The sequence below is a fragment of the Pseudophryne corroboree genome, chromosome 7 (genome assembly GCF_028390025.1).
Source record: "Pseudophryne corroboree isolate aPseCor3 chromosome 7, aPseCor3.hap2, whole genome shotgun sequence".
Taxonomy (NCBI): Eukaryota; Metazoa; Chordata; class Amphibia; order Anura; family Myobatrachidae; genus Pseudophryne; species Pseudophryne corroboree.
In genome coordinates, this window is record NC_086450.1 from 409,673,683 (window position 1) to 409,701,241 (window position 27,559).

The window sequence follows — 27,559 nt, forward strand, 5'->3', positions numbered from 1 at the left end:
TAGGGTCGCTTATCTTACTCACACAGCTACCTCATTGCGCCTCTTTTTTTCTTTGCGTCATGTGCTATTTGGGGAGTGTTTTTTGGAAGGGCCATCCTGCGTGACACTGCAGTGCCACTCCTAGATGGGCCAGGTGTTTGTGTCGGCCACTAGGGTCGCTTATCTTACTCACACAGCTACCTCATTGCGCCTCTTTTTTTCTTTGCGTCATGTGCTGTTTGGGGAGTGTTTTTTGGAAGGGACATCCTGCCTGACACTGCAGTGCCACTCCTAGATGGGCCCGGTGTTTGTGTCGGCCACTAGGGTCGCTTATCTTACTCACACAGCTACCTCATTGCGCCTCTTTTTTTCTTTGCGTCATGTGCTGTTTGGGGAGGGTTTTTTGGAAGGGACATCCTGCGTGACACTGCAGTGACACTCCTAGATGGGCCAGGTGTTTGTGTCGGCCACTAGGGTCGCTTAGCTTACTCACACAGCTACCTCATTGCGCCTCTTTTTTTCTTTGCGTCATGTGCTGTTTGGGGAGTGTTTTTTGGAAGGGCCATCCTGCGTGACACTGCAGTGCCACTCCTAGATGGGCCCGGTGTTTGTGTCGGCCACTAGGGTCGCTTATCTTACTCACACAGCTACCTCATTGCGCCTCTTTTTTTCTTTGCGTCATGTGCTGTTTGGGGAGTGTTTTTTGGAAGGGCCATCCTGCGTGACACTGCAGTGCCACTCCTAGATGGGCCAGGTGTTTGTGTCGGCCACTAGGGTCGCTTATCTTACTCACACAGCTACCTCATTGCGCCTCTTTTTTTCTTTGCGTCATGTGCTGTTTGGGGAGTGTTTTTTGGAAGGGCCATCCTGCGTGACACTGCAGTGCCACTCCTAGATGGGCCCGGTGTTTGTGTCGGCCACTAGGGTCGCTTATCTTACTCACACAGCTACCTCATTGCGCCTCTTTTTTTCTTTGCGTCATGTGCTGTTTGGGAAGTGTTTTTTGGAAGGGCCATCCTGCGTGACACTGCAGTGCCACTCCTAGATGGGCCCGGTGTTTGTGTCGGCCACTAGGGTCGCTTATCTCACTCACACAGCTACCTCATTGCGCCTCTTTTTTTCTTTGCGTCATGTGCTGTTTGGGGAGTGTTTTTTGGAAGGGCCATCCTGCGTGACACTGCAGTGCCACTCCTAGATGGGCCAGGTGTTTGTGTCGGCCACTAGGGTCGCTTAGCTTACTCACACAGCTACCTCATTGCGCCTCTTTTTTTCTTTGCGTCATGTGCTGTTTGGGGAGTGTTTTTTGGAAGGGCCATCCTGCGTGACACTGCAGTGCCACTCCTAGATGGGCCCGGTGTTTGTCTCGGCCACTAGGGTCGCTTATCTTACTCACACAGCTACCTCATTGCGCCTCTTTTTTTCTTTGCGTCATGTGCTGTTTGGGGAGTGTTTTTTGGAAGGGCCATCCTGCGTGACACTGCAGTGCCACTCCTAGATGGGCCCGGTGTTTGTGTCGGCCACTAGGGTCGCTTAGCTTAGTCATCCAGCGACCTCGGTGCAAATTTTAGGACTAAAAATAATATTGTGAGGGGTGAGGTATTCAGAATAGACTGAAAATGAGTGGAAATTATGGTTTTTGAGGTTAATAATACTTTGGGATCAAAATGACCCCCAAATTCTATGATTTAAGCTGTTTTTTAGTGTTTTTTGGAAAAAAAACACCCGAATCCAAAACACACCCGAATCCGACAAAAAAAATTCGGTGAGGTTTTGCCAAAACGCGGTCGAACCCAAAACACGGCCGCGGAACCGAACCCAAAACCAAAACACAAAACCCGAAAAATTTCACGTGCACATCTCTAGTGCAGAGGCGGTGAAGCGTTAAGTGGGGGTATGGATTATAGGATGGCACCAGGCTGGAGATGTGATGTCCTTGCTCCACTGTGCCAATATTTTTTTATATTTAAAGGACCTTTGGGAAGGAAGCTGCAGCAATGGTGTACAAGGGAGCTGCTGCAGCACGTAGCTCCTCCCAGCAGCTCCAAAGAGCCTTTGAATGACAGTGAGTGACCTCCATACCATAGAGCCATGAATGTAGATGATGAGGAGGAGAAGGTGCTCTGCTTGCTGATATGATCCAGTAATGCGGTCCCCCTGTGCCCTAGCCGTGCTGCTGCTATGTGGGGTGTACGGTGAGTGTTGGTGAATGGTCTAGAAATTGTCTTGGGAGTACTGCCAGTTTTTTCCTCATGTGTTTTATAACAGCCCAGGTCTTCTAAAACATGCCATTCACCATGTTCCGGAGACAAAGTTCGTACAGCGCATGCGCAGCGGGCATTTTGGGAGTGATTTTTTGCCGCTGAGGCTTCAGCGTCCAACGCTGTACTCCGGAGAGGTGAGTATTAAAATATGGGTGCAATGTGTGCGTTATGGGCTCCCCTGGACACAGGGGCCCATGTGTACCACACACATGGCACCCATGATAGAAACGCCTGTAGCCTATGCCCTATTTAATGTCATCAATAGAGAGAAGGAGGCAGACTATGGGGTAAAGTTGGCGGAATGAGACAAGTACATGGCAGGGAAGCTGAAACTACTGATACTATAAAAGAGAGGGAGAAAATAGAATTAGGCAGGTGAAGGCAATGAGCGAGGTAAAGAAGAGGGGGATGGGAATGAGGGAGGAAGTTGTAGAGTAAGTTAAAATGGGACTAGATAAGGAAAGAGGGAGGAAGCAAAAATTATAGAGGGAGGAGAAAGCAATATACTGTAGGCACATAGGGGTACATGTATTAAGCGTCAATATGGAGGGGCAGGGGTGCAAGGTGACAGGGGTGAGCGCCCCTGTCCATATAAGCACTACTATCTACAAGATAGCACGCTGATATGGCAGGCAATGTATGACCATTACGACACCTGCAGCTATTGATTTCGACAGCTGCTGGTGTCCTTTTTATAGCTAATACTCCCCAGCTTTGTGGAGATCACTGAAGCTGCAGGGAACTGAGAGATGAGGCAGCAACAGCTCTGCCTCGTTCTACAGTCAGACACTGTTTTGCAGAGCTGGGGCCGGGGTTACACCATGGGCAGTAACGCTGCACAGAAAGTGAGCTAGTAGAGGCGTGCCTCTGAGTGCTGGGGCAGGCCTTATGCACTGATGGTCACTTGGATGTGTCATGTGACCAGGAAGTGCACTGTAATTTGACCTCACTCAGCTCAGCAGCAGCAAGAGAAGACACAGGGATGCAGGTAGGAGACCCAATAGACACTGTAGCTTGGGGTAGTGAGAGGAGAGTTACAGTGAGTAGGGGGTGAGACAGGCTCCCAGCATTCAGACCCATCCCCATGTGTCTCCCCAGCCATTCAACTTATCGCACGTCACTGATAGATAGATAGATAGATAGATAGATAGATAGATAGATAGATAGATAGATAGATAGATAGATAGATAGATATAAAATATGACTCTGGGTCAATGGGAGACATCGGTGGCGGCGCTGGTCATGTGTTGTCCCAGAAGATGTGGCCTGGTGACACAGAGACAGTCTCGCTGGCTGGCACAGGTAAAAACAAAGATATAGGCAGAACAGCCAGAGCTGGATTAAGGCTTCGGGGGGCCTGGGGTACATAAGACAGGGGGGCCCTAAAATTTAGTTTCCAGGGAGGAGATGGAGCCGTGCGGGGGCAGGAGGGCATGTCGGGGGCGTAATCATGGCAGCTGCGCTGGCAGGAGGCTTCACTAATTTCTACAATGAAGCAGAAATTGCGAAGCGATCGCAATTTTTGCTTCATAAAGGGGGGAGGCGGTGGTCAGCATGCTAGGAAAAGGATTGCAAATTCTGCTAATTAGCAGAATTTGCAATCCTTACTGAATTAGGCCCTTAATATGCTTGCCATATGATGAATACAAACAGGACTAATGAAGCCATTTGGGTGGTGATGCTAGTAATATATATATATAGTACATACATAGGAATAGATGGCATTGGCCTGGCACTCCAGTAAAGGAGCAAATGCCAGTGGTGCCTTTTGTAATTAGTTCAACAGGAAGAAAACAGTGGTACAAAAAAATGAAAACATTGAACTATTTGAACAAAACCATCAGACTGCCGCTGTTTTCTTCATATATATATATATATATATATATATATACAGAAAAATATATATATATGTAAATATATATATATATACATATATATATATATATATATATATATATAGTTTCTGTGAACGGATCGGCACTCACCTAACAGATGGTAATGTGCTCCGGTGCCATCTGGAAAGACATTTAGACCGACAATTCTGCTACATACAGCGGCACACAGAGACTTGGTGAAGTGGCAAAAAGGTGCTTTTACTAAATCATAATAACAATTTGCATTCCAACGTTTCGGGGTGCGAACCACCCCTTTGTCAAGGTGAGCAAACAAAAGTGAACATAAATTAAAACAACATACCTTTATGTGTTGAGAGGACCCGTCGGCGGGAAAGACAGCTGTGTGCAGTGAAAGCGCGTGACTTCCGTCTGTCTAGTGTGGCGTGTGTGCAGGAAGTGATGATCAGGTGATCGCATTGCTCAGTGCGGCTCTAAGGCGTTACCATGGTAGCCTCCAGTACACGGAAATGACAGCGCACTCTCGTCGTGGTCATGGCAACCAGGGAACTCCGTGTGCTCGCATCCTGGGCATGGATCACTGATTGGAAAAGTGATAGGTTAAGTATAGAACACGGAACGTTACTTATAAAACACTCATCTAAAACAATGCTAGAAATAACCTGATCTATGCATTCTAAATTACTGATGTATATGCACTCAGAAAAAGTGATGCTGTTACATTAATGTTAGCTACCAGATCCGAGGACATCTTTGAATGGGAAGAATAGAATAAAGATAGAATACGAAGTGGAAGGCCGTGATTTTGGTCTATGTGTATGTGGGTCTGTGGACGTATACTCGCCGGGTGTGTATGGTGGCTGATAAATATGTCCAAAACACCCAATCGTATGTTCAAGTCCCTGGATGGTGTGGTTGTGTTGGCATCCGTCGTTTGCAACACCTGTGTGCGTGCGGGTCCGGCTGTTCTATGTCCTTGTCAGACGTGCGATGTACGTAACTAGGAAGATATTCAGAACACACTCCATTGGATGCGGTCGTTGAGGCCCGTGGGTTTAGTAGTGTTCAATTTAAATTGCCATCGTGCTTCCAATTTTAGTAGGGCACCAGCTCTATTGCCCCCGCGGATTTTCTTGGGAATGTGGTCAATAATTTGAAAGTTCAATTCACTCAACGAATGGCCGCATTCCGCATAATGCCTGGCCACCGGTTGTTCAGACTTTCGCTGGTTCAATGCTACCTTAACGGCGGACCTATGCATGGCGAACCGTTCCCTGGCAGTGCGCACTGTCTTGCCCACGTATTGCAATTTACACGGGCAGGTTATTAAATAAATTACATGATTGGTGGTACATGTGAGGACATGCCGTATGGAATACGTTCGGCCAGTGGAACTGGAAGCAAACATGCCTCCCGTGGTCATGTACTTGCATGTTTCACATCCCAGGCACTTGTAGCACCCGGGAGTTCTAGACAGGAACGTATTGGATGGAGGAGGTTTAAAGTTCGTGACGTCTGTGTGTACCACGAAGTCTCTCACGGATTTGCCCTTAGTGTAACATACCATGGGTCGCTTCTTGTGTAGGGTAGCGAGTCTCTGATCGGTCGTTACAATGGGCCATAACGCTCTCAACGCCCTGGGTATCACAGGGCTGGTGTTGTTGTATTTGGAGACAAAGGGTATGATAGATGTTGACTCCTTAGATTGCGGTTTCAAAAGATCATCTCTTTTGCTTGAGGCTGCCCTTTTCTCCATATCATGTAACATCTTGCGGGGGTATCCCCTGTTCGCAAATCGTTGCGTTACGTCAGAAAGTGCTTCCTTAAGTGCAGAAGGGTTGCTTGTAATTCTAGCTGCCCGAATATATTGAGACTTGGGCAGTCCTTTCTTTAAGGCCATGGGGTGGTGACTATTGTATCTAAGTAACGTATTTTTGTCGGTGGGTTTGTGAAACAAATCAGTTTGTAATCCGTCAGCGGTAACTGATATGTTGACATCCAAGTAATTCAACTGTTGGGCATTGCATTGGGCTGTCACTTTGATGGGCGAAGCCCTGCTGTTGATGAACTGAACCATTGCCTCGAATTTGTCTTGCCCCCCTGTCCATAGAATAAACACGTCGTCTATATATCTTGAATAGTGAAGTATGTGCTGAGAGAACTCGTTGTTCGTGAAGAACATGTGCTGTTCCTCAGCTAGCATAAAGACGTTCGCGAAGGACGGGGAGACATTGCTTCCCATGGCACACCCGCTGAGTTGGCGATAGAAGTGGCCATCAAAAAGGAAGTAATTGCGTGTCAGTGTTAATTCGAGTAGGTTCAGAAAGAAAATGTGGTCCAGTGTCTTCATATCAGACTGTATAAGGAACTGTTCCATGGCTGCTAATCCGGCCTTGTGTGGAATGCTTGTATACAAGCTACAGATATCTAATGTGCAAATTAGAGTACCTGGTGGCACGGAGGAAATGGACTTGAGATGATTAAGGAAGCTGGTGGTGTCTTTCAGGTGGTAGGGTTGTTGACCTATGAGTGGCTGTAAGAGACTGTCCAGGAATGTAGAGATGGGCTGATAGATGGATTTGTGGGCTGAAATTATGGGCCTGCCAGGCGGGTTCGTGATGCTTTTGTGTATCTTCGGTACTGTAAACAAAATGGGTGTTAATGGAAACGGTTGTTGTAAAGCCATACGTAATTTATGCGATATTATTTGGGATTTAACCGCTGTGTCAAGAATGTTGTCAACTTCCTTTTTATATTGCACAGTGGGATCTAATGCCAGCAGTTCGTACACATTACGATCCGCTAGTTGCCTGTGTACTTCCGTCTTGTAGTCGGTCAAATTCTGGATCACGATTCCTCCCCCCTTGTCAGCTGGGCGAATTATGATGTCCTTACAGTCTCCCAGTTGTTTGAGTGCTCTGTATTCAGACTTAGACAGATTGTAGTGAATGTTGGTGGAGGCGGCCGCATACTTGGAAACTGATTCATCCACCAACCGCGTGAAGGTTTTGATAGACGGGTTTGAGGAGGATGGGTCAAATTTAGATTCACGCATGGCGTTGATGAAATTTTGATGAGGGTCAGGAGGGGTTGTGGAGACATGGTCCTGAAAATGTTCCTGCAAGCGTAACTTGCGGGCAAACTTATATAACTCCGTGTGCCACCCGAGTTGATCGAATCTTGAGGTGGGAACGAATGACAGGCCGTAGTTGAGGACTCTAGTTTCCAGTTCGTTTAGTGGGCAATCTGACAGGTTAAAGACTACGTCTTCTTTCTGGTGGAGGTGTTTCTGGAGCCGCGTGTTTTGTTGTCCCCGGCGGGTGGGCGTCCTCTTACTTTTGTGCCTGCCTGTTCGGCAGGCTTCACCGATAAAGGGGTCTGGGCGTGTTCAGAGGGGCCTTCAGAATCGGCCATTGCAAAGTCACTGTCACTATTGGAAGTCGCCACTTCCCTTGGACGATCCTCCCTCCGCCTTCGCCAGCTGTGTTTGGACCTGTAATTGTATGGTTTATGATTGCCTGGTTCTCCACCTGCCAACCATCTATATACCTGGTTGTTTTCGTAGTCTTCTTTCACTACTGTCAGTTTGCCTCTCTTAAATTTAATGAGTTCTTTCTTGTGGAACTCAATTTGGGTATGGATTTTGTGCATTAATTGCTGATTGGTGTCGGCCGATAATAAATGTCTGTGTTCTTCCTCAAATAGTTGGATCTTATCTCTGGTAATCTTGAGTTCCCTTCCGGCCTCCTCAATGACAAGCAGCATGAGGTCCATGCTGCACTTATTTAATATCCCAATCCAGCGGCCGCAAAATTCGGTGTTGAAGCGGCCAATGGTGGGAACATTGCGCACGCGGAATCCTCTAGGGATCATCTTCTCACGGTGATAGTTAGAGAGGGAAATACCGTGCATAAGAAAGTCCAGTTCCCTCTTTTTTAATTTGATTAAACAGTGCTGTATGTCATCCAAGCTGAGTTCCTCATCGGCCTCTGTTAATTCTTCCGTGAACAGTAGCCGGTCCGCATCTGCGTTGGTAAAACTGTATTGATTAGCCAAGTTGGTCGCCGGGCCACTCTGGCTCGGTGTTTGAGACATCATACGTGCCAGTTGTTGGAAATCACTGGATACTGTCGGCGGTGTGTTCCTACCTGTGCTTTCTGAATCCACAGGTGTGAAGCTTTCAGTGTGCAAACATGTGCAAAGTATTTGCTGGGGTTATTCCGTAATAAAGTGCCAGACTAGGACAAAGCTTGTTCCATATATAAAGTGCTGGTCGTACTGGTGAAAAAGTGTCAGTGCTGCAGTGCTGTGTTTGACTCCTGCAGCTCCTCCCTTGCAATCAGGTCATACTGACAAGTTGAAACATAGATGAACAAGTTCATGCAATACTCCGGGGGTGCCTTATCCCAGGGGGCTGCGGGGACCGGGGTCTCCAAAAGTCCATAGGTAGTTTCTGTGAACGGATCGGCACTCACCTAACAGATGGTAATGTGCTCCGGTGCCATCTGGAAAGACATTTAGACCGACAATTCTGCTACATACAGCGGCACTCAGAGACTTGGTGAAGTGGCAAAAAGGTGCTTTTACTAAATCATAATAACAATTTGCATTCCAACGTTTCGGGGTGCGAACCACCCCTTTGTCAAGGTGAGCAAACAAAAGTGAACATAAATTAAAACAACATACCTTTATGTGTTGAGAGGACCCGTCGGCGGGAAAGACAGCTGTGTGCAGTGAAAGCGCGTGACTTCCGTCTGTCTAGTGTGGCGTGTGTGCAGGAATGGCCCCCACGCATGCGCAGTAGTAATTAGTCTCCGGAACATGGCGGGCACCATGTTTCCGGAGACCTGCGCATGCACCATGGAAAGTACTGCACCGTGGAGAAGAGGTGGCCCACCCGGAGTCTGCACATAGGCGCCCTCCTCTGTTAAAATGCCCTTGATTGGCCATCTTGGTAAAGGCTAGATGCTTCAGTAAAGGAGTACCATGGAGGTAGCCAGTTGAGCGCTCCATAATTAAGAACATGTGTAACAATGAAGAGAAATGCCAGATAAAGAGCTGAGGGAGAATTAACAGTTTAAAATGAAATGACAACTGGAACATTGCGGATTATGGGATTTATGCACCAACTATCCCTAGAAAGGTTAAAGACTTCCCATAGTGAGTGGCAGTGCCACCATGTACGGTATAGTGTAAGAAGCCATTATGACCACAGCGTCTCAGGAAAATGGGAGAGCAGAGAAGTGCATTAACATTTAGATTTGGAGGAGAAATATAATTGTAGTCCTAATTATATTGTATATACCAGTGGCATCGCTAGGGAGTGCGGGGCACACTGAGTGTCACCATCTGAAAGGGTCACTCTCCCCGTGCGGCCACGCCGCCTTTTTGTGCACATGTGCGCATATAAAGGAAGGAGAACTGAAGTTGAGCGCTGCATCCCAAGTGCAGCCGCTGCTGTGAAACACAGCGATGCCGATTACAAGGGCCAAATAGGAAGCCCATCGTGAGAGTTTGCCAGGGGCCTCCAAGCCTCTAGTTATGCAACTACCTCACAATGTGTTTCAGCAACATAGATAAATCATACAGGTATGAGTACAAGTACATATTACATTTGATGTGGTACACAGTGGCCCACTCGGGGGGGGGGGGGGGATTTCTGATGGGGCTTGGGCCAAAGATATTGAGGTGATGTTAGGGGTCAATCACTTAATGGTGGGTCGGAACTAATCATTTATTATAGGGATCTATTTATCTAAAGTAGCTGGGGCGTGGTCTAGCTCAGTATAAAATAATAGCCATGCTCTCTGCATGTTGATTCTGCCCACTCTGGAGATGTGATGTGGAAACTAAAATGGAAAGACAACTAAAATGGAGCAAGCCCTAACTCACAAAACTTACCAACTTTTGAATAGTATGATTTGTCCTGTATCACACACTGGGGGGTAATTCTGAGTTGATCGCAGCAGCAAGTTTGTTAGCAATTGGGCAAAACCATGTGCACTGCAGGGGGGGCAGATATAACATGTGCAGAGAGAGTTAGATTTGGGTAGGTTATATGGTTTCTGTGCAGGGTAAATACTGGCTGCTTTATTTTTACACTGCAATTTAGATTTCAGTTTGAATACACCCCACCCAAATCTATTTCTCTCTGCACATGTTATATCTGCCTCCCCTGCAGTGCACATGGTTTAACCCAACTGCTAAAAAATTTCCTGCTGCGATCAACTTGGAATTACCCCCACTGATGTGTCGGAATATAGCAAAGTTATAAATGAATTGAAAATGTGGTCCTTAACACCTCTACTCCGTATAAACAAACAAAAAAAACACCACAGGAATATAGATTTGTAGATTGGGTACCTGGTACACATGAAGAAAGGTTTGGGGCCTTATTCAGGTTTGTTTACAAACCAAAAATGTTTGCATTTGGGCAAAACCATGTTGCACTAGAGGTGGGGGAGATGTAACATGTGCAGAGAGAGTTAGATTTGGGTGGAGTGTGTTCAAACTGAAATCTAAATTGAAGTGTAGAAATTAGGCAGCCAGTATTTACCCTGCACAGAAACAATATAACCCACCCAAATCTAACTCTCTCTGCACATGTTGTATCTGCCCCACCTGCAGTGCAACATGATTTTGATCATGTTATTTTTAATAATAATAATAATTTTGTCCAAGTGCTAACTTTTTTAGTTAGCTAACAAACCTGAATAACCCCCTCAGTTGTCAAGGATTTCTAAGACCTGGCACAGCGTCTAATTGTAATTAACTTTCTGTCATCTATGTTCGTCAGTGGAGGCCCATATTATTAGTATCAGTTTCTGCCATAAAATATTGTCATGTGTCTGGCAAGGCTTAAGAAGGACTACGTGAAACACACAGAACAAAGCATTGTAATGTCACATTGATTAATTACCACAGGATACTTTACTGATATTAATTCACTTTAACTTTCCAGAGACGCATTGTGGGAAGTTGAAGATAGCGCCCTTAGAGGACTGCCTCAAGTCCACGAACAGTGTGACGTAGGACACTGCTCCTGTGATTTGGGAATAAATAATAGTGACAGTGGAAGGAAAAGTGTCATATTTTTAGTATGCATTGTGGGTCACCCACTGTCCAAAACATCAAGTTGTAAAGGCAGAATAATCTGACAAACTCATAATAAATTATCAAGGGCCATACATTTTGCGGTTCTTTGGTGAAAATATCCAGTCTATAAATGGGCATGTCCAGTGGGTTTCATCCAGTTGGATTTTTACAAGCTGTTATGAATTTATCATGCATACTGCCATGTATTATTTATACCGATGCAATATATAAATAACTTTAAATTATCCATAATAGAGTCTTGGGAACTGAATCAGAGTGCACGCAGTGCCGATGTTTGCACAGTTGAACGATTATTTGCTAGTGCACATGTGCAAAAAGTCTAGGAAGCCCTTACTGCGCTTGTGCAAACCTATGCATGCGGTGGCTTATGTATTTGTGCACAACATCACTACTACTTGAGATCCATGGGCTGTTCAGGGTGGAGACTGGGAAGTGACTTAAAGTCTTTTCAAAAAGAGGACTTGCCATGGGTGTTATGGGAATGTCAAGGGTGTGTTGTGGGAATGCCATAGGTGTGTTATGGGAGTGGAGAGCCATGGACGTGTTATGGAAGTGCCGTGGTGTATTACTGGAGTGCCCTGGGCGTGTTATTGGAGTGCCATGGGTGTGTTATGGGAGTGCCATGGGCGTGTTATAGGAGTGCCATGGGCGTGTTATTGGAGTGCCATGGGTGTGTTATGGGAGTGCCATGGGCGTGTTATAGGAGTGCCATGGGCGTGTTATAGGAGAGCCATGGGTGTGTAATGGGAGTGCCATGGGCGTGTTATTGGAGTGCCATGGGCGTGTTGTGGAAGTGCCATGGGCGTGTTAATGGAGTGCCATGGGCATGTTATGGGAGTGCCATGGGTGTGTTTAGGGAGTACCATGGGCGTGTTATGGGAGTGCCATGGGCGTGTTATTGAAGTGCCATGGGCGTGTTATTGGAGTGCCATGGGCGTGTTATGGGAGTGCCATGGGTGTGTTTTGGGAGTACAATGGCATGTTATGGGAGCGCCTTAGGTGTGTTATGAAAGTGTCATGGGCGTGTTATGGGAGTGTCATGGGCATATTGTGGGTGTGTCAAGGGTGTGTTATGGGAGTGTCATGGGTGTGTTTTGGCCTTCGCACGCTAATACACAAGGTGGATGCTTAAACAGGCATTTGCAAATTTTTGCATTTGTGAATCCATGAGAAATCACAGCCACCTTTGAATCAGGCCTCTAGTCCATAGCCTTAGCTTTGTACACACTGGCCACTCACCCCCACTCACACTGCAGCTGATGAATATAGGAGAGACCAGCCTAGAAAGACATCGGGAGGTTGAGGACATACCTGCAGATCTTCACGTCTATGCACCATAGAGTCTGTATATGCCTGACACTGTTCCTATCCTTTTTGAGGTGCTGTGATTATGATACAAGTGAATAAGGGGTGTTTCTGTTGGACCAGAGGTGTGGAGAAGTGACCAGTGAAGTTTGCTGGAGCATCATTATGGATTGGTTGGAGCTTGTTATAAACTGACTGAGATAACTGACATTACTTATAGGTAGTGGAAACTTCCACAGTAGATCCCCATAGGACACTGGGCCTGATTATGAGATGTGCTGTTATTTATGGAGTTGATTATCATGCAACTGCGCATGCATCATGGTCAGGGCCGGCCCGCCCGTTACGCCGACTACGCTGGCGCGTAGAGCGTCAGCCAGCAGAGGGCGCTGCTGCACAACTGCAGGACGGTATTTACTGTCCACAGCAGAAGCGGATTTACCGTTCGCTAGGCACCCAAGGCACACGCTTAGGGCCCAGCGAGTCCCTGGGGCCCGTCCGCAGTGGATGATTGAGCAGCACTGCACATTAAAAGTACATCTGAGCGCTGAAAATTAAAAGCATATCTGTGCCGGCCAGACAGGCCCCAGCAGGCTGTCAGCGCACATGATTGGACAACTGCCGCTGGGAGCCTGCACCTGCTCACGCCCACAGTATGCTCAGACAGTGCAGCAGTGTCCTCCGCTCGGCTCTCCTGCACAGTGGCACGTGAGAGGCACGGAGCGTGAGGAGCCCAAGACTGTGAGGTCGGTGCGCACTGCTAAACTGAAGATCGTGACTGACAGAATTCATCAGTGAGTGCTGCCTTATTTGCATATCAGTGTATGCCTGCGGGGGGAGGGGGGCTGGGGGGTGTCAGGAGGGGGAGAGGAGATTGGGCTTGTTGATGGTTTTGGCTTGGGGGTGTATGAGTGAAGGTGAGGTGCCTGCCATTACATAGCTCCACAAACAGTGTGTGAGAGGTTCAGGGGGAGGGAGGTATGGGAGATGAGTCAGTGAGGCGAAATATGTCATTGTCAGTGAGGTGTGATGTGCCGCTGTTAGTGAGGCGAGATGTGCCGCTGTCAGTGAGGCGGGATGTGTTACTGTCAGTGAGGCGGGGATGTGCTGCTGTCAGTGAGGCGGGATGTGTTACTGTCAGTGAGGCGGGATGTGCCGCTGTCAGTGAGGAAGGAATGTGCCACTGTCAGTGAGGATGGATGTGCCACTGTCAGTGAGGATGGATGTGCCACTGTCAGTGAGGAAGGAATGTGCCACTGTCAGTGAGGAAGGAATGTGCCACTGTCAGTGAGGATGGATGTGCCACTGTCAGTGAGGAAGGGATGTGCTGCTGTCAGTGAGGATGGATGTGCTGCTGTCAGTGGGGTGAGATGTGTTGCTGTCAGTGAGGCGGGATGTGCCGCTGTCAGTGAGGCGGGGACGTGCCGCTGTCAGTGAGGATGGATGTGCCACTGTCAGTGAGGAAGGGATGTGCTGCTGTCAATGACGCAGGATGTGCCGCTGTCAGTGAGGCGGGATGTGCCGCTGTCAGTGAGGCGGGATGTGCCGCTGTCAGTGAGGATGGATGTGCCACTGTCAGTGAGGATGGATGTGCTGCTGTCAGTGGGGTGAGATGTGTTGCTGTCAGTGAGGCGGGATGTGCCACTGTCAGTGAGGATGGATGTGCTGCTGTCAGTGGGGTGAGATGTGTTGCTGTCAGTGAGGCGGGATGTGCCGCTGTCAGTGAGGCGGGGATGTGCCGCTGTCAGTGAGGATGGATGTGCCACTGTCAGTGAGGAAGGGATGTGCTGCTGTCAATGACGCAGGATGTGCCGCTGTCAGTGAGGCGGGATGTGCCGCTGTCAGTGAGGCGGGATGTGCCGCTGTCAGTGAGGATGGATGTGCCACTGTCAGTGAGGATGGATGTGCCACTGTCAGTGAGGAAGGGATGTGCTGCTGTCAATGACGCAGGATGTGCCGCTGTCAGTGAGGCGGAATGTGCCACTGTCAGTGAGGATGGATGTGCCGCTGTCAGTGAGGATGGACGTGCCGCTGTCAGTGAGGATGGATGTGCCACTGTCAGTGAGGAAGGGATGTGCTGCTGTCAATGACGCAGGATGTGCCGCTGTCAGTGAGGCGGGATGTGCCGCTGTCAGTGAGGAAGGGATGTGCTGCTGTCAGTGACGCAGGATGTGCCGCTGTCAGTGAGGCGGGATGTGCCGCTGTTAGTGAGGTGGGATGTGCTGCTGTCAGTGAGGCGGGATGTGTTACTGTCAGTGAGGCGGAATGTGCCGCTGTCAGTGAGGCGGGATGTGCCGCTGTCAGTGAGGATGGATGTGCCGCTGTCAGTGAGGAAGGGATGTGCTGCTGTCAGTGACGCAGGATGTGCCGCTGTCAGTGAGGCGGGATGTGCCGCTGTTAGTGAGGTGGGATGTGCTGCTGTCAGTGAGGCGGGATGTGTTACTGTCAGTGAGGCGGAATGTGCCGCTGTTAGTGAGGTGGGATGTGCTGCTGTCAGTGAGGCGGGATGTGTTACTGTCAGTGAGGCGGAATGTGCCGCTGTTAGTGAGGCGGAATGTGCCGCTGTCAGTGAGGCGGGATGTGCCGCTGTCAGTGAGGATGGATGTGCCACTGTCAGTGAGGAAGGGATGTGCTGCTGTCAGTGACGCAGGATGTGCCGCTGTCAGTGAGGCGGGATGTGCTGCTGTCAGTGGGGTGAGATGTGCTGCTGTCAGTGAGGCGGGATGTGCCGCTGTCAGTGAGGCGAGATGTGCTGCTGTCAGTGAGGCGGGATGTGCCGCTGTCAGTGAGGCGAGATGTGCCGCTGTCAGTGAGGCGGAATGTGCCGCTGTCAGTGAGGTGGGATGTGCCGCTGTCAGTGAGGATGGATGTGCCACTGTTAGTGAGGAAGGGATGTGCTGCTGTCAGTGACGCAGGATGTGCCGCTGTCAGTGAGGCGGGATGTGCTGCTGTCAGTGGGGTGAGATGTGCTGCTGTCAGTGAGGCGGGATGTGCCGCTGTCAGTGAGGCGAGATGTGCTGCTGTCAGTGAGGCGGGATGTGCCGCTGTCAGTGAGGCGAGATGTGCTGCTGTCAGTGAGGCGGAATGTGCCGGTGTCAGTGAGGTGGGATGAGCTGCTGTCAGTGAGGCGGGATGTGCTGCTGTCAGTGGGGTGAGATGTGCTGCTGTCAGTGAGACGGGATGTGCCGCTGTCAGTGAGGCGAGATGTGCTGCTGTCAGTGAGGCGGAATGTGCCGGTGTCAGTGAGGTGGGATGAGCTGCTGTCAGTGAGGCGGGATGTGCTGCTGTCAGTGAGGCAAGATGTGCTGCTGTCAGTGAGGCGGGATGTGCAGCTGTCAGTGAGGCGAGATGTGCTGCTGTCAGTGAGGCGGAATGTGCCGGTATCAGTGAGGTGGGATGAGCTGCTGTCAGTGAGGCGGGGATGTAAGGGAAATAAGTCAGGAATAAAAATATAGTGTTATGAATTGTTTGAGGGGGATCGGTATATGATTCCGGTGCATGGGATGCCGAATGTCAGTATACCGACATCGGTATCCCAAGTGCCAGAATGCCGGAAGGGGGACGAGCACGCTCGCCACGCTGGGGGCTTGGTGGCGAGTTTTGCTCGCAACAGGTTCTATTCTCCCTCTGTGGGTGTCGTGGACACCCTCAGAAGGAGAATCACCTATTTCGCCGGTATTCTGGCAGCAGTATAGTACCCCTGTTGGGATCCTGGCGTCGGTATTGAGACAGCCGGGATCATGACGGCCGGTATTGTAACCGCAAACCGTTTGAGTAATGGGGGCCCCAAATCGGTGTTTTGCTTAGGGCCTCATGACGTCTAAATCCACTTCTGGTCCACAGGCCACAGATACTGCGGGCGAGTGACTACTGCATGTGCTTCCAGTGATGCCGCCACCTCCTCAGGTCACGGAAAGCTCTCTGCTCAGGACGGGTGTCAGGACTCTGACTGCGATCGGCACTGCATCCCTCCCAGCTGGGAACAATGTGTGAGTACAGCTCCCCCTGTGTGACTTGTGGAGTGTCCTGCAGCTGTATTCTGCATGTTTGGGATATAAGAGAGTCTAGGGTCTCTCTGCTCAGGTCCAGGGGCGGATAAAGTCTTTGGGGGCCCTCTAGTCAGCACTTGCCAACTGGCTGTGCCTGCTGTATACTCCCCCCCCTCCCCCCCTTTATCACCCTCCCCACCCCCACCCTCCATGAGTAGCGTAAGGTCCTACTTGCACTCTTGTACTTAGAGAGGGAAACAGACAAACAGGGTCCCCCCCCCCAACCCTACTGCCTGTAACCCTCTGCTGCTGCTTCAGTTTCCTCCCCTTCCCCTTCACTGCGCTGCCCTGTTTGCCTCCTCAGCCCTGGGGCGGTGTCACCGGCACTTAACAGTGCCTGTACAACTGCAGTACTAACGGTGCTCTGCTACTATCGGTGTGCGCCCCCTGACCCAGGATGTGTTTGCCTGCACTTGGCTGAGGAGACTCTGACCTCGGTCTCAGCCATCATATTGTTGCATAATCATGACGGCAGCAACAGCAGTTACCTGAGGACCGCAAGCTATGGAGGGATGCAGTTCCGTGAAACAAGAAACTGTGGAGCAACCTGCATCAGCTGACACTGAGCTGCGGTGAGCACAACAAACTCATCCTGCCTGCTGAGGTGGAGCAACTCTGGCTGGGGGTGCCCCATTAAAGAGGACAAGTACCCCTGTGCCCCACCAATCCGGTTCTGCTCAGAACATATATCCCTCCTGCTCACACCAACTGTGTTATATTAGCACTGTGCCCATTGCCCTCCCTCTCCCATTACTGGTTGCCACTGTGTTAGCATCGTCCCCTATGTTATAGTGAAATTGTTTGCCTATCATAAGGGGACTACTCTGATGTAGAACACTCCTCGTAAAGTTAAATATATATGTATAGACAAACACACATGTACACTATATATATATATATATATATATATACACACACACACACACACACATACACACACACGAGCCTATTGCGCCCATAGTAATAAGGTTTAGCTGCGTAAAGGGGGTAGCGAGCTGAAATGATTATACCACGCCCGTCAGCAGAAACAGAACGGGTGTGTAAGGGTGTGAAAAGAATTGATTACTGCCCTATGTGTTTGTTAGTATCAGATAGTTTTGATATCTATGTAGTATTTAGTAGTGATTATGGTTATTGGCAAACCATAGTCTGTCTGGTTGATTGGGTGAACGCTGTGAGTTGCCTTTTCCCTGTGTAGCATAACATGAATAAGGGGCACTACGTGTGGTGTAATGTTAATAAGATTGTGCTACTGTGTAGTGTAATTTGAAGGGGTTACTATTCTGTGGCCATACCCCTTCATTGTGAGACCACACTACTTTTGACGGTCAGCGTCTTCAGCGCGCTATCCCTTTTGTAAAGTTTATCCCATCAAGGGCGCCAAAATCTACATTCGCTTACCAAAAAAATGAAGCTCGGGCCGGCCCTGATCATGGTCACACTGTGCACCCACCAAGGTACCTTAGCGATGTTACTGGCAGTGGGATTTATTTACAAAGTGATTGACAGTCAGTGAACATTTGGGGGCGTGGCAGAGTGACATTACAAAACTGCAATCCCGTAAACAAACACGGCTCCAGTGTCCCAGTTCTCACGGCCATTCTGCACGACCACAAGGTTTTACCTATCATTTTATAGTATGTACTTGATAAATGTTACCTTTATGCTGATTGGTTGCTATGGGCAACTTCTCCACTGGACAACTTGTCAACTCTTTTCACAGCTTGATACATCTACCCCATTAGGCTGATTCTGCTCGCAGGCCATCGAGGTAAAGCCAGAGCTGCCCAATACAACCTCTGTTTCAGATGTTTCTTCATATCTATGTCACTGGTTCCCAGAAAGTTGGTGGCTTCCAGGGCGTCTAGGTGGCCCAGTGTAAGCTGCCCTTCTTGGAGGTTCAGTCATCCCAACTCAGTGTTGGGCTGCTAGACTTTGGTCCAACTTGACAACACGCATGTATAGTCATAACCCTCATGTTTGACATCTCTTTATTATTGCAGCACAGGCTTTTTCCCTCTATCATGTTTTCCCTCGTTTTTGTTTTCCGTTGTTTTTTTTTTTTTTATTATATCAATGTATTCTTGTTGTAATTGTGGAGTGTATCATTCAAATAAAAATGATGTTCTACAATATATTTATCTGGATAAAAGATGTATTGTGCTAGATTACAGAAATCATATAAGCAATGCTGCCCTCCGGTATGGATTCTCAGGGATTAAAGGCGACTCAGTAGATATTAGGAGTCTCCTCGCTCTATAAACAGAGAGAAAGAAAACAAGATTAAACAACTCTTACACATGTTTATGTTGTTACTTATGCTCACTGGGTGATGCTTCATCCTAAATATTTCTTCCATTTGCTCAGCTTCTGTAGACAACTCCATAAACATCTCACCCTCCCTCCTTCTCTCTCCCGGTCTCTTCCCATGAACTCATCTTGTTTGTAAAACCACTTGCTCTTGTCTCCTAAATTCCTTTGCCCCTTTCCCAAATGCCCTCTGGGACCCTATCTGTTTGTAAATTGCTGACATTTACCCATGATCTTTTCATCTCAAATCCATCTACTTTAATTAGCTTTGCAAATGTCTCTTGTCTTCATTGTCGTTCAATTGCCTGTATATTATGTTATCCAGGAAGACCATGATACAGGCTTCCTACCTTATACCGAGTCCCCAAAGAAGATTATCCAACCAGATCCTCATCCTTATTTCTGTCACAGAGACCACATCACCCTCCTAATCACTATTACTTAACAACTTTATGGTTCGGTTTCATCACATCCTTTTCTTTGAAAGTCCAATGTCTACTTCTGACCATTTTTTTTCCATTTAGCAATCCAAGAAACCTATCTACAGACAAGCCTCTCTCAGCAAACTCTCATTTTATTGGTTGATGGGCTGTCGTGACTTCTATCCTCACTTTATCAAGCTCTACAAGTTTCACATGTCCTGTTTTATGTTAATCAACCATTCTGTCTGTTTACTTGTCAGTGGTCTCTCATCCTGCTAGCTAGGCACTAATGAAGATGGGTAATTTGTCTGTTTGACCAATTGACTGGATACTGCAGCATATTGTTGGTAAAAATCGTTGTTTAACTTGAAGATAGAAATCCTATTTCAACAAATACATTTTTTTTGGACATGTTGGGAAATGGGCAGGGTCATCGGAAGACCTTGTGTGATCTACTAGTCCCTCAGCCCAGCTGCTCAACAAACTATTCAATGTGAACCATTATTTGTGCCTGCCCCAAATGGCCAGTGTTCAGTGATTGGGTGGTATATAGGTAGGCAACACACCAGTCCTGGCTCTGGACCCTAACAATAGGATCACTGTTTAATTTGGGAGAACATGCACGTGTCCAGTGTTTACAAGATCTGGTCTTTCAGTTCGCTGACCACTGCTGGCGCCATTGTGGATTTTAGTACAGCCATAAAACAATAAGGCACACAGGTCATTAGTTGTATAGAAACTAATTGGTTGGAGAGGCTTGGAGAACCCTCACATTGCAAAAAAGTGCACGGATATTGTTCATCCACAAACTTACAATCACCCCAAAAAATCTTATGGGTGGATTTACTAAAGCAACACCACCATTTTTAATTTCTAGAACCTTTAGTAAGTCTACTCCTTAGAACCAGCTTTTTAAATAAGGATTTACAGTGACCATTCAAAGTGATGCAACAGGATTATTTTTGGAACAATTTGGTTTAAAGCCAACATGAAATAATTTAACAATTTGTATAAAAAAATCTAGATGCGTCTTTCAGACAGGGACAGACAGGGATTAGAGATGTGTAATGTCACACTGATAGTAGTAATATGCCCGGCACACAACCCTCGTATCACAAGCTTTCATTCCATGCATTCTGAAGGAATAGTGAAATAATCTGATGGTTTATGCCTGGTAGGCTTTCACTGGAGGAATTCTGAGTGTCTGCTACCTGATCTCTCCGTGGTGTCATAGTATCTCACTTAGGCATGCTGGAAGTGTCCAGACGATAAGTGCACTGGTCACTCAGGCTTTTAAATATCTTTTCCTCGTTCCCATGTGCTTATCATGTAACAGGACCATTCAGAAATAATATCCTAGTTATTGTATGGATTCTATTTATAAAGACGGGGTAACGTACCTTGGGGAAGGCATCATTACTTTAGCGTTTGCAACTACTGTAGCAGCTGCTCTGTGCAGGAATCTTGTGGAGAGTGTACACTGTCCCTCAATGTCTAGGCAAGGGAGCTCATCTCTGTTACATATCACTGAGCATTTATATTATAAAGCAAAAGTAGCAGAAAACTCTGAACATTATGGGTGACTCAGAATCAGGCCTTATCATGTATCATGTGCAGGGTTTACAGCACACACATTTGTTTTATAAAGCTGATATGCACCAACATCAATATGCATTGCTGTTGGTTCTAGAAAGAGAACTATACCCAAACAAACCATTTGCTACCTGTTGTATGTTTTTCGGCCTCAATGAAACGTATGCTAGGTGCACACCTCAATGATTTCTCTCACATTACGATTGACTTAGTGATTAAACAATCTTGAAAACACACTAGTGATTTATCATTCCAATCCGAATGATTATGTGTCCTGACACTGTCACAAAGGTGACGTTTTTAAATTAACTATTAGCAGAAACGTCTGAAGGATGATCGGAAATTCTTACACCCTGCAGAATGTGCACAATATTGGCTCACCGTTTTGGAGAAATGTTGTTCAGCAGGTCAGAACAAATCAGTGATGGTCAGCCCATCTGAGATTATAGGTCCAAGGAGCCGAACATCGGTTGACCGGCCTGATTATAGCATAGTGTGTACCTAGCTTTTGGGTTGACTGCACTATCATGAAAAGTTATGATAGTTGTTAACCAATATCCACTGTTTTAAGCACTTAGGGGGTGGGTACTAAGCAGTGATAAAAGTGGAGAAGTGAGCCAGTGGAGAAGTTTCCCATGGCAACCAATCAACTGCTCTGTATACTTTTATAGTATGCAAATTATATATGTTATGTCAATGCTGATTGGATGCCAAGGGCAACTTCTCCACTGGCTCAGTTCTCCACTTTTATCATTGCTTAGTACATCTACCCCTAAGCCACATTCCATTTTGTCATTATTAGCAGTGTTACAGAATGTGACTCTGATTATATTTATCAGTCAGTTGCCAGAGAGGTATTGCATAGCTCACCCCACTAACAATGTGTGTACCCACTCTCTCCATCGGCATTACGCTGGTGCTGAACTCTCCACATACTCATTAGGTTGAGTTCCTTGTTGTTAGGGTTGGCCATCGATGATCATACTGTAGGTTAGCAAATTTCATTGGTTTTGCCATTAATGGTGGAGGTCTGACAAAGACGAGGCCTTCAAAAGTGCCCTGTGTAAAGCACCAGTGTTGATAACCCCGGACTTCGGTAAAAGGTTCATCCTGCAGATGCTTCAGGAACATGCCTCGGAGCAGTGTTGTTTCAGGAGGTAGGAGGGGACGAGAAACCAGTCCTCTACCTCAGCAAGAAACTACTGCCTAGGGAACAGCGATTTGCCACTGTAGAGCAGGAATGTCTGGCTATCAAGTGGGCAGTAGAGACTCTGAGGTACTATCTCCTGGGACGGGAGCTCACCTTAATCACCGATCACGCTCCGCTCCAGTGGATGTGCCTAAATAAGGAGACCAACGCCTGGATAACACAGTGGTCCCTACCCTCCAGCCGTATCGCTTCAAGGTCCAGCACAGAGCAGGAGGATCACAGGGCAACGCGGATGCCCTTTCGAGAAAGTTCCTCTCCTCAGAAGGTGCAGAGCCCTGTGGGGTGAAGCTAGACGGGGGGAGGAGAACTTGGAGAGAGGCCGACCCGAAAAGGGGTACGCCTGCTGAGATTGGCGAGCAGGTATGTGTGCCAAAAAAGAACTCCGCTTCACCCGTAGGCTCAAAGCTTAAGGGGAGGATATGTGGCAGTCTAGTCCGGATGCCACCCCAGGTGTTTGCAGGACAGGGCACAACAGTTCGGGTGCCCCGGCCCAAAGCGACCTGGGTTTAGGATTGGACCAAGAGGAAGCCCAGGGAGGTGTTGGGTACATTCAGATTGTCTCTTGGTGGAAGGTCGCTTGTTACATGTGATATAGGCATGGCCATGTTTCAGAAAGGGTGTGTCTGTGTCACTGAGAGAGCATATCCTTACACCTGGGGAACTCCCTAGTGCTGAGAAATGCTGTGCTGCCCCATGTCTTTTGCCAGTTTCCCTCCCGTAAACACTGAGCTGATGCCCGCACCATCACTTCTCTGCTGCAGGCCTGTCCCTCTGCCACATCGGGCTGGTTGGGAGATATGCTTTTCTCTACATACAGCATGTGATCATTATACATAAAGGCAGCAACACTATACCTGAGGTAGGTAGTAAAGGATATTCTATTGCTTATTTTTATTCAGTTTCTATGCTATTGCTTATTTATATTCTATTACTTATGTCTATTCAGTTTGTATGCTATTGCTATTCCATTGCTTATGTCTATTCAGTTTCTATGCTATTGCTTATGTCTATTCAGTTTCTATGCTATTGCTCATTTCTATTCTGTTGCTTATTAAATTCAAGGCCAGAGTCTGCTGGGAAAAAAATACTTTCCCAATTTCATGGATATTTCTAATACTGGCGATGTATGAGAACAAAACTTAGATGTGTACAGTAATAAGCACTGCCATAACTAGACATTTTCCCTGCTGTGGAGCTGCCATCCGTGAGGGTCCGCCGGGCGCCATATTGTGATTGGCGGAGGTCGCGACCTGCGACCTCTCACGGCTCCTGGCTGTCCGGACTGTCTGCCCTGTTTTCTCCTGGGGAGCGACCCGCGGCGCCCGCTGCTCTGTGCGCACCGTGTCCTGGTCCCCCTCTGGTGCCGGATCTTCTGGACGGAGCTGCTGGCTGTGGAGGGCTGTCGGGCGCCATCTTGTGATTGGCGGTGAGCATGGCTCTGCTCCCGCATGAACTTCTCCTGCTCCCTACACTGCCTGGCTTACTTGGGCGGCTGCACAGCTTCTCATTCACTGCCTGGGGGCGAAGTGGCTTGTGCCTGAATCACTGTGGGGCTCTGCTGTGTGGAAGGTCTCCACATTGTTATTATATTAACCCCTGCACCTGGACAGAAGTGCAATTTATGTGACCCTGCTGCAGCTTGCTGGTCTTTAGTATTGCTAGTGCTTGAGAGTTGTGGGGTTGTGTGGACTGGTGGTCCCTTTCCTGCATTTACCCCCTCTCTCCTCTGTGCTGCATATCTCGCTGCTGCATTCCTACCTGTCCTGAGACTTATAACAGAACCTTCATTCATTCATTTGACCCTGTTCTATAAACCCGATGGTCCGAAGGCGCCGTACCTCTGCTGCGGCCCGTTTAGCTCAATTTGCTCACGTAGAACGCACTCCTATTTCTCCTGTCTCCTCTGCATCGTCGACGGACCTCTCCTCTCCCCCCTTGTCCAGCATGGCGGAAGCTGCTAAGGTTACCATGTCGCAAATATTGAAGGCCATTACAGATTCTGAGAAGCGGCTTGCGGATAGAGTGGCGGAAGTTCATATTGACATTTCGCTTTGTAAATGCCAAATTGCTTTCTCACAAATATTTAAAATGCCCACTCTAATATATATTGTAAACGCCTGCACCTCTTATTACCATGTGCCATGAATGTGCGCTATACATAGCAAAACACTGCCCGTAAGAGAAAACAATACATCCACACTTTATCTGAGTTCCAAAGCTCATTGATGTATATATTTGTTATTAAAAGGATATGGATTCAATATATTACAATGTACAGTATACACATAATTACATGATTACAATTTATACAGTAAGCAGTTAATACATACAGTTACAGGCCAGCGATACAATACCATTCCCTCAATGCATCTTATATCTCTCTCTCTGTAAAATCATGCAGGAACTGGTCTAGAAGCAACTCCATCATCCTCTGAGACAAAACAGCAACTGTCTCATGTGTGATCAGCAATGTGTTATCTAGTTTTTGGGGGAGGGGACTTTCTCATTCATGATGAGTCACTAGTCTATTTGTATATGCTCCACAGGTTCAGCCTTGAAGACATCCAAAGGGGCTGGCCTGAGCTTCCTGTCCACTACCTGTTTTGAATATCTATTGTTCTAATAAAAGTGATTTTACCTTTCATACATTTAATCATAACTATTTGTTGCAATGTCCTACAACTTAATAACAAGTATCAAATGAATCTACACATTAATCTGGTTGCTTAAATACCAAATATGACAGGTGTATCTGGCTTCATTCAAATAATACACATACATGACATTACTTCATTATATAATTTTAAATCATCATGATGTCTGGCGCTTGATATTATTATAATTATGTACTGTATGAAATAAGTGTCGAATCCATCTCTGTGGCATGTTACCATATTTTGCTGTGCTCGCTGCGCGTATTTGCAAGTATAGCGACTCATAATGTGTGTAGTTTGTATGTTCTGTCTATGTAATATTTTTGACTTCGACAGTCCACCCTTTGGCAGTAAACAATAACTGCCATCAATTATTAACATAAGAAAAAAAATATTTCATACAATAATCGGTGACCTAGACACAAGTATGTATTAATTTTTGCAAATCAGACACTTGTCTATATTTGGGGAAGACAGGGAGGAGGACGAGACATCCTCTATATGCACTCGGCGGTCACGGGACCACTGGTTGGGTGTGGGACAACATTCAACCTATAGAGTATGCTGGGACAGTGCTTTGGCCTATAATGTCTGATTTGCGACGAACATTTCACACATACATGTACCTACGTCTTTGTACACTGATGTTTGGATTCGATTGAGGTTCTGCTGGGTAGATGAAGAAGACACAAACAAATCGTGACAGTGACATATAAAATTTTCATGATCTGCATATTCCTATAATTTTCTGAACATTGTTTCCATTTCTGGAACCTATGCTAGGTCTGTTTAATCATTGAACAAGGGTTATAAGTAGTGTCCTTCCTAAATAACATAAACCTTCGGAGTTCGGGGAGAGCCACTCATAAACCTTTCTTCCACATATATTAATGAGCTCTTTATCTGCAATGTGTGAATAGCCATTGTCTGATTGTTCCCGATTAACTCTGAACTCCATAACTACTAGAACTTTGATTTTTCTCTGACTTTAACAAACTGATCGACTAATCCTGGGATCCTATAAGGAAATCACTCCTTCCTCCAGAACCAGTTCCAGTCCCACACTCGACTCCTCATAAAAAAACTCGCAAAAATAGAATATCCTGAAAAAAAAAAGTTTGTCAGCGGGAAAGAGAGAAAAGAGAAATAGAACAAAACAACTCTTGTTCATAACAAATCAATTACAATGACTGGTCTTTCTGCAATCCTTTAGTAAGCTCAGGTAGTGTTCAACAGTGCCACCTCTCAGTCTTCACGGAACAGAGTCTGTGGTGATACTTTTGCGATCTCACTCCATTTACGAGTTCCTTCCGGACTACAGACTTTCCTGCAATGGGAATCGTGGACCCAAGTCTCTCTCTCGGCTACTTTCACTGGGATAGTGCTGTCAACAAAACTTGGTATGGTCCTTCTCACCTGTCTATTAGGCAACCTGAGTGAAAGAACAATCACACAGTCTCTTGGTTCACAATCAAGACAGTTAGTATTTAGCATACCAACAATCAACAGTTTGAAGTTCTTTTGTCAAGTTCTCAAATGCTGGCTCATCTCAATAAGGTTCTGTACTGTTACCTCATTGGTGTATTTCTGATCATTGTGCGGATCAATCATGACATGAGGTTGTCTTCCAAAAACAACCAAAAAGACACAAATACCAAAACAAAAACAAATTTCGAAGAGGGTGATTCGTTGAGTGAAGATCTGGGAGTGGTTCCGATGCTACATAATAGTAGTGGCAGTATCTATGATCACAATAGTACAATTTCAAGCATCCTGGCGCACACCAGTAGGCTCTCAACAGCCTGCACCTGCCCTCTTTGCCTAGATGAGTCAGACCGTGTGCCACCTCAGCTAGACTTGGAAGGTATGCTCTGGGGGCTACTGGCTTACCGTGTCCACCTGCCCACAGTCCTGAGGACTCCTGGCCATACCCCTTTGTCCTCCAGACCGCCTTTTCCTGTAGGGAACACAAATTTTTCATTTTAATTTACTATCGTGTGTTTGCAATGTAGAGTACCATGAGTATAACTCAAAAAAAAGAAAAGAAAAAAAGAAACATCTCTAGATGAGAGAAAGAAGAAGAAAATGAAAAAGAAAATGTCAGGTTTGCCATTCACCAACAGGCATATCAGTGTCTTTACAAAATTTCCCTTCACCAGTACTCCCATTCTCCACCCTTTGTGCATGACAAGGCACACTGCAGTAATACTGGTGTCATCGTGCTGTTGAGATATACTGGGTTCGGGCAGAACTCTGAAGGACCTAGGCATGTGGAGTTTGAACTGTACTTGGGTCCATGTATTGTACCACCCTGTGTGAACGCAAAAGATGAAAAGGAAACTGTAGAGAAACAGAATAGAGGTTGGTGACAGATGAGTTTGTAGAGGTGAAGAAGATTTTATAAAAATTTGACAACTGGATTGGGCACTACGGGGAAGTGATTCTCTTCTTGGTCTACTCCCCTTAAAAAAAAATTCTGTGTTTGTTGTATCGCTATTGGGACTATCCCAGCCATCAATCCAGTGTCCTGTTCATCCTAAATTCATAGGGAACCCGGTATCTGTGAGATAATTTCCTCTATCTGTGATGGACATGCATCTAGAACAGTAGAATGCGACATTAGTCTTCGTGGGTGTCTAACATACTTTGTACTTCCTGAGCGGGAGCACAGTATATGTATATCATATCTAACAAAATTAAGTTAATCAGGGGCCATTTCTGCTAGGAAAAAGAAGCAAAAGTTTAGAGGCCCCATCTTAACCCCAGCAAGTTTTGTCAAAGGGTAATGTTGCATTTATTTTGTTCTT

General features: G+C 46.8%; 1 long non-coding RNA gene across 1 annotated transcript; it reads left to right on the top strand.

Moving 5' to 3' along the window:
* Nucleotides 1–16,360: 16,360 nt before the first annotated feature.
* LOC134943796 (uncharacterized) lies at nt 16,361–24,742 on the top strand. Its single transcript, XR_010181760.1, has 2 exons — nt 16,361–16,503; nt 24,645–24,742. It is a non-coding gene; the product is annotated as an uncharacterized LOC134943796 (long non-coding RNA).
* Nucleotides 24,743–27,559: the final 2,817 nt, after the last annotated feature.